Genomic DNA, 6,993 nt, shown 5'->3' with positions numbered 1-6,993 from the left:
AAATTTATGTTTGGGAGAAAATTCTCAATGGCTGAATTTTGTTCTAAAAAAACCTAAAACCTTGTTACCAGATATCAGGTATCTATGGAAGCCCATTTCCACCACTGAATAAAAAGAAAAAAAAAAAAAAGGTAATTGCAACTTTTTATCTCACAATTCTGACTTTTTCTCAGAATTGCATGATACAAACTCTTTTCTCTTAAAACATATAAAGTCAGAGTTTCTGAGAAATAAAGTCACAATTCTGACTTTATATCTCACAATTCTGACTTAACTTCCAATTATGTTATAAAGTTGTTATTCTGAGAACATATCAGTTTTTCCACTCAAATTTGGAGTTTATATCTCACAGTTTCAGAAAAAAAGTCAGAATTGTGAGAAAAAGTCAGAATTGTGAGACATAAACTCGCAATTGTGAGAAAAAAGTATGACTTGCGAGATACAAACTAGCAATTTTGACTTTATAACTCACAATTGCGAGTTTATATTGTGCAATTCTGAGAAAAAAGCAGGGCTTTTTGAGGGGCATTTGCAGGCCATGTTGAGTTGCTGTGCCCCCCATATCCTCTCCCCTCCTTGCTGAACATGATCGAGTTATCGGGTTCGAAAGCGAAAGTGAAACTAAAAAAAAAAACAGCGCGCATAAGAAAGTGATTACAGGTTGTGCATTTCCATTCAAAGACAGCAGTAGTTTGTTTATGAATGAACATGCATTTTTAAACAAATCTAGCGAGCCTATGATTTAATTACCCTGTCATAAGGACAGTCACTTGCTTTATTCCTGAATGAATCAGCCATTCGAAAAAATCTAATGAATGAATGATTCATTAATTAAATCAGTGACTTGCCGCCATCTTTAAAGTATATTTTTAGTTAAGTAATTTATTATTTCTATATTTAAAATTTTATATTTAAAACATTAATCTTAACATGAATTTATAAATTTGATTGCACTGATATCACCTCTGAACCTCATTAAACATAAAAATGCACCTACAAGACACTTTCGTGTTGTTCTGTGCCACCTCTGTAGTACAAATTAATTTTGTTAATACTGATTTCATTTAATTAATAACTTATTTTTATTCTACTTGTTCTTATTCTGTTGTTTTAATTAGACAGTTTAAAAAGCTTATAAAATATAATAAAAAAATTACATAAAAGATGACATACTTTTAATAATGTTAGAAAAATGCCATAGGTAAAAACAAAATTCCCATGTAAATCACTTTAAGGAGTCAAATATAATATTAATAGATAATAGATAATAGTTTATATCTCGCAACTCTGAGGAAAAAGTCAGAATTGTGAGTTCATATCTTGCAATTTGGCTTCATTCCTAGGAATTGTAAGTTTATACCACGTAACTCTGAGAAAAAAAGTCGTAATTGTGAGTTTGTATCTCATAATTCTGAGAAAAAAGTTAGAATTGTGAGCTAAAAAGTCGCAATAACCTTTTATTTTTTTATTCAGTGGCGGAAACAGGCTTCCATAGGTATCTGAGATCTATTTCATTACTAGCGGCTCATGAAACTTGCCGATTCTCAAAACATTTAATATACAGGTTTCCAGGGTTATTATAGTTAACTAAAACTAAAAATAGCTATAATTACTTGAAAAAAAAAATAAAATAAAAAAATAAAAAAAAAACTGTACACATATTTTATTTCAGCTAGTTGTCAAAGCAACATTTCTAATTTTTATTTAGTTCAAACCTGATGTAATAAAATAACTAAAACTAAAATATAAGTAGTAAAAAAAAAAACAGAGACAAAAAACTAAATGACAAATGTCAAAAATACACAGCAAAAAACTTTAATTAAAACTAAAATAAAAACAAAAATTATTAAAAAAATATATATAATACGTGTTACTAAAATAAAACTGCAGGTTTCACAGTATGCACAATCCACTGTTATTTTAGTATTATTTATACCATGATAGTATTTATTAATATTTTTATTAATAATATACATTACAGTAGTATTAGCGTTTCATTGTTTTCATTTTTACTGTCATTGTATGTGCTTTTGGGATTTTTATTATTTATTAATATTTCTATTTAGCTTTTAGTCAAGTAAAATTGACTCTGACCCAGTGTATGCATACAGTCACCTGGTCTCGGCATTTAGGAGTAATTGAAAAAAGAATGCCGTTGTAACGGAATATACAAAGTATTGCATTTCACAGCGGCCGGAGGGTAAACTGGACACACGTTTTCCCTCTGTTGTGCTCTCTGAATAATTACAATGTTCCTAAACGTCTTCATCTTTCTCTTTGCTTCAATGGGCACAGAAACTATTGAGGGACATGTGGTCTGTTAGCTTTGCATCATTGCAGTGTAATTGCTGAACTAGAGGGGGCTGAGAGTTCAAGCTGGAGCAACAGATGGAAGGCACTCTTTGATATATTAAGGGGGGGACAGAGTATATATGCACTGCAGTATGTGTACTGGACAGGATATGTTTGTTCGACATGTCTGGTATGAAAACAGTGGAATGTCTGATATTTCATATGTGGTTTTATCAGGTGTTTTTGGAGTTAGACACTCAAGTGTTTTGGGGTCAAGCTGTTTTATGGCAAGTATTACAGCATAAAAATGTCAAGATTGAAATGTACGTGTATGTATTTGGTAACTAGAATGTATGCATTCAAGTTAGAATTTTCTATGTTGTTCCCTAGGAGTCAAACCCATGACCTTACAAAACCCATTGGCATTTCCAGTTCAGTTATTTACTTATTAAACTATACGAGTTAAAAATCGATGGCTTGATTATTATACAGCGAACAACTTATGATGTTTGCTGAAGTGGTTTAATCAAAGCTTCAAGGAATTATTTGTTTTAGGGAGAAGAGGGAATCCTCATCTGTATACATTGTTTATATTTTTGACATTTACAGATAGTTAGAATAACAAGCAGAACAGGAAAGAGATCTGCAGAGTGAACTTCATTACATTTAAGCTTCAACTGCTTTATTTTCTTAGACGAGTCACTCAATGATGTGAAGGCAAACTGACCAACAGTGTCTCTCGCAGCTGCTCTGGTCCCTATTAATGAGGAAAGTGTTTATCAGGGACTACATATGGATAGCATTGACTTCAATTTCTTCAATCTGTTATTGTGGAGCACTGCTTACTGATGTACTCTACTAATAGTGCTAGTGTTGTGATCATTTTGAGCTTAGTTTTGTTGTTTATACTTTGGTTTTAGTAGTAATAATAATAATAATAATAATATATTTAGCAATACAAGTATAATATTATATATGACCAAATATTATTTTATTAATTATGAACAGCAACATTATCATCATCATTGTATGTTATTTATTTATTTATTTATGTTTTATATAATCACTTTAACCATCATATATTAATAATAATAGTAACATTAATATATAACAAATAAAAAATATATATTTAGCAATACAAATAATATTATATATGAATTTTTTTGGTAATTAGGAACAACAAGAATAATATCATTTTTTATATATATAATTTAGATTAACTATCATATAATAATAATAATAATAACAATAATAATAATACGACGTAAAATTTAGAATATAGAAAAATATGGGGGAAATATATGATAATAATAATAATAATAATAATAATAATAATAATAATTTATTCTTAGTAAATTAGTTATTCTTTTATAAATAGTTTTATTTCTTGGAAATTTGGGAAATGGAAAATACTGGATTTTTTATATTATTTCTTTAATAATAATAATAATAATAATAATAATAACAATAATTATTATTGTTATTATTATTATTATTATTAATGATTTGGTATTATTACTTGTAAAATTTTGAATATGGAAAAAATATGGGAAAGTGTGTAATTTATTTACACAATAATAATAATAATAATCATAATAATAATAATAATAAAGATACATATTTATTCTTAGTATAATTAGTTTTATTGCTTGGAAATTTGAAATATGGAAAATATTGGGAAATGTTTTTAGATTATTTCTCCAATAATAATATATATCAATAAAAAATGAATTAGTATTATTACATGTAAAAAGTGTTTGTATAATTTCTTTACATAATTATAAATATTTATTCTTAGTATAATTTGTTATTCTAATTATAATAAGTATAATTATAATTAGTAAGTATAATTAAAATAAAAAAAAAACTTTTAGAATTAGTTTTATTGCTTGGAAATTTGCAATATGGAAAATATGGGAATTGTTTTTATTATTTATTTTATAATAATAATAATAATAATAATGATAATAATAAATATTTATTCCTAGTATAATTAGTTGTTCTTTATAATTAGTTTTATTGCTTGGGAATCTGAAATATGGAAAATATGGGGGGGAAAGGGTTTTTATATTATTTCTTTAATAATAATAACAAGAAAATAATAATACATATTTATTCTATGTATTATTATACTGAAAATTTGGTTTCTAGATACTTATTATTATTATTATTATTTGCCATATTTAACACTTGATTCACAAAGTTGTATGTGTGTGTGTTTGGTTTAGTACAAGGGTAAGAACATATGTTTCTGTCTGTAGTAATGCTCAGTAACCTGAGGCAGTCATTGATAGAGTGATCCTGCACACACTGACACCAGTTCAAGTGTGACATTCAACCTCCACCTCCTGCTTAGGGAGGGCAAAGGTACTTCTGGTGTCATCCTGTCGATTAGCCGCCCGTGTCATTACTTGCCTCTACTTTTTGTGACCTCTGGATGACTGTGGACCCTCTTCCCACAACTCCTAACAGTATTTTAGAAATATCACTTTTAACTTGTATACATGCCAGAAGCTAAAAACCCACCGCAACACAATAAAAAGAAGATAACAAATCAAAATTCACTTACACACTCTATTCAGTTTATCAGGCTCGGTTGGGTTTGACTAGAGGGAGACAGTTTTGTCCTAAAGGGCCTGGGAATATTTCGGTCCGTAGTCTCCTCCTACTTAAAACCACCTGGGCCTCATTTCCTCACTTCCTCTCCTTACACTTCATATCTTTCACTGAGAGTTAAAACACCTGATAAAACGCCCTACTGACACCTGAGGCCAACCAAAAGATTCATTTCTGAATGTAAAACCCCTGAGGGGCTGACATTTCGTTTAGATACAACAGATTATTTCAAGAAAGATGATCATTTCAGTCTTCGATTTTTCTTAAACACCGACTGTCCAGCGCTGAGGACCTTACACCCGCTAGAGCGATTCAGATAGATTGTGTTATCATTTATTCATCCCGCTTCGCTTTCCCTGAAACTAGAACTAATCTAACCAATGCATTATTTACCATTAGTGAACACTTACCTAATGCATATTTCAACAGCAGGCAGCTGGAGTCTTTGTCTTGGAGGTGCTGATCACTTAGAGCTATTGAATGAGCTTGGAGATTGTGGCAGGTCACAGGTTCAAATGCCCAGAGGTCAATGTCACACACACCTATAAGCACAAAGACAATTAAGGGTCTTGATCCGTCCTGTTAAAGTCTTTGCAGAAACTTCCAGCGGTCACTGACCTGGTTGTAAATAATAAAGATTCAGATAAATGTTAAATCAAATGCATTGTGTTAATAAAATCACTACTTCTGATTGCACATTCAGTAGCGTAGCATGCAAAAGAACTTCTTTTTGTTTGGAAAGTGGGAAACTGAAGGCTGTCAGATGTGTTAAACTGTTCCCATTGTGGGGAATTACATGAACTGTACTGCACAAATAGTGGATTTTTTGGGTACGTACTATTAGAAGCAAGATAGCGTACTACTTTATTGGTAGCAAGCTTAGGGGCCCGAAGCCATTCCTGCATAGAAATGCAGGAACGGTATTGGAGTTTCCTCTTAAATATTGTGGTTGGCTTGCAAATTAATCATTACGAAAATCTTGGATTAAATGGGAGCAAGATAAATGTGGGCTTTGAAAGTGGCCAGTATATTTACCCATATTTAGCTTTCAACATAGAAGTTAGGAACAAACAGTCCTTTGGAAGTTCGCTGCCTGAACCCCTCTCTTTTAGCTTGCACAGTGACACACCTGAGAGAGAGAGCCCAGGCAAAGGTCCTCGCTGCAAGAAAGGTAGAATTTCACCCCCTTTGAAGTAACAGAGAAGGATTCAGGCCCCTCATTAGCCAGATAGAATCTACACTCAGACATGTAAGTTAGCGATTCAAATCTATTGGGACAGATTGAATTCCGTTAAATAGTGCTGTTTTTTAGTTTTCTCAGGCTCTCTTGGCTATCTCTTATGAGGCAGCAAACAATGAGAAACACTGCAGGACATTCAGTGGCAGAGCCTGGCTGGGAAAAATCCTCTGGCTGTCTCATATTCGCTCCTTTCACAAATCCCTCCATAGATAGGTTATCTCCGTGAATGGCGGTCTGTAGCCCCGAAGTCTCTGCTTTTAAAATGATAATGATTATTTGAGAGGACAAGAAAAGGGAAACTTGGTCAGCACATTTTTATTGACATTTTTTAAAATCAAAATAATGTCTATGAATCAAGTAAGGTGGAATAAAAATGCACTAAAACAATGTGCCAAACAGTACCGTTTTTATGGAAACACTTTTCAACTGTACTTGCAGTTGTTATTCTACCTAGGATTTATCGAAGTGCTACATTTGCATTATGTGTTCTCTCATTTTTTAGTTAAATGTTTGTTTCTAATATGTGAAAATTATGGAAGTCCATTTCCATCACTGAATTAAAAAAATAAAAAAGGGTAACTTCAGCTTTTTATCTCACAATTCAATTTTTCTGGCCATCTTGCAATTCTGACTATTATTGTAAGTTATCAAGTCAGAATTGCACTTGCAGTTGTTATAAAGTCAAAACTGCAAGACATAAACTTACAATTCTGAGAAATTAAGTCCTTTTTCCTCAGAATTGCAAGTTTATCTCACAATTCTGACTTTATAACATGCAATTGCAAGTCAGAATTGAGAAATATAAACACCTCAGTCTTTTCTTCCCCTCAAAATTGGACTTTATA

This window comes from Labeo rohita, chromosome 21 (genome assembly GCF_022985175.1).
Source record: "Labeo rohita strain BAU-BD-2019 chromosome 21, IGBB_LRoh.1.0, whole genome shotgun sequence".
Classification (NCBI taxonomy): Eukaryota; Metazoa; Chordata; class Actinopteri; order Cypriniformes; family Cyprinidae; genus Labeo; species Labeo rohita.
Note: the sequence above shows the minus strand (reverse complement) of the source record.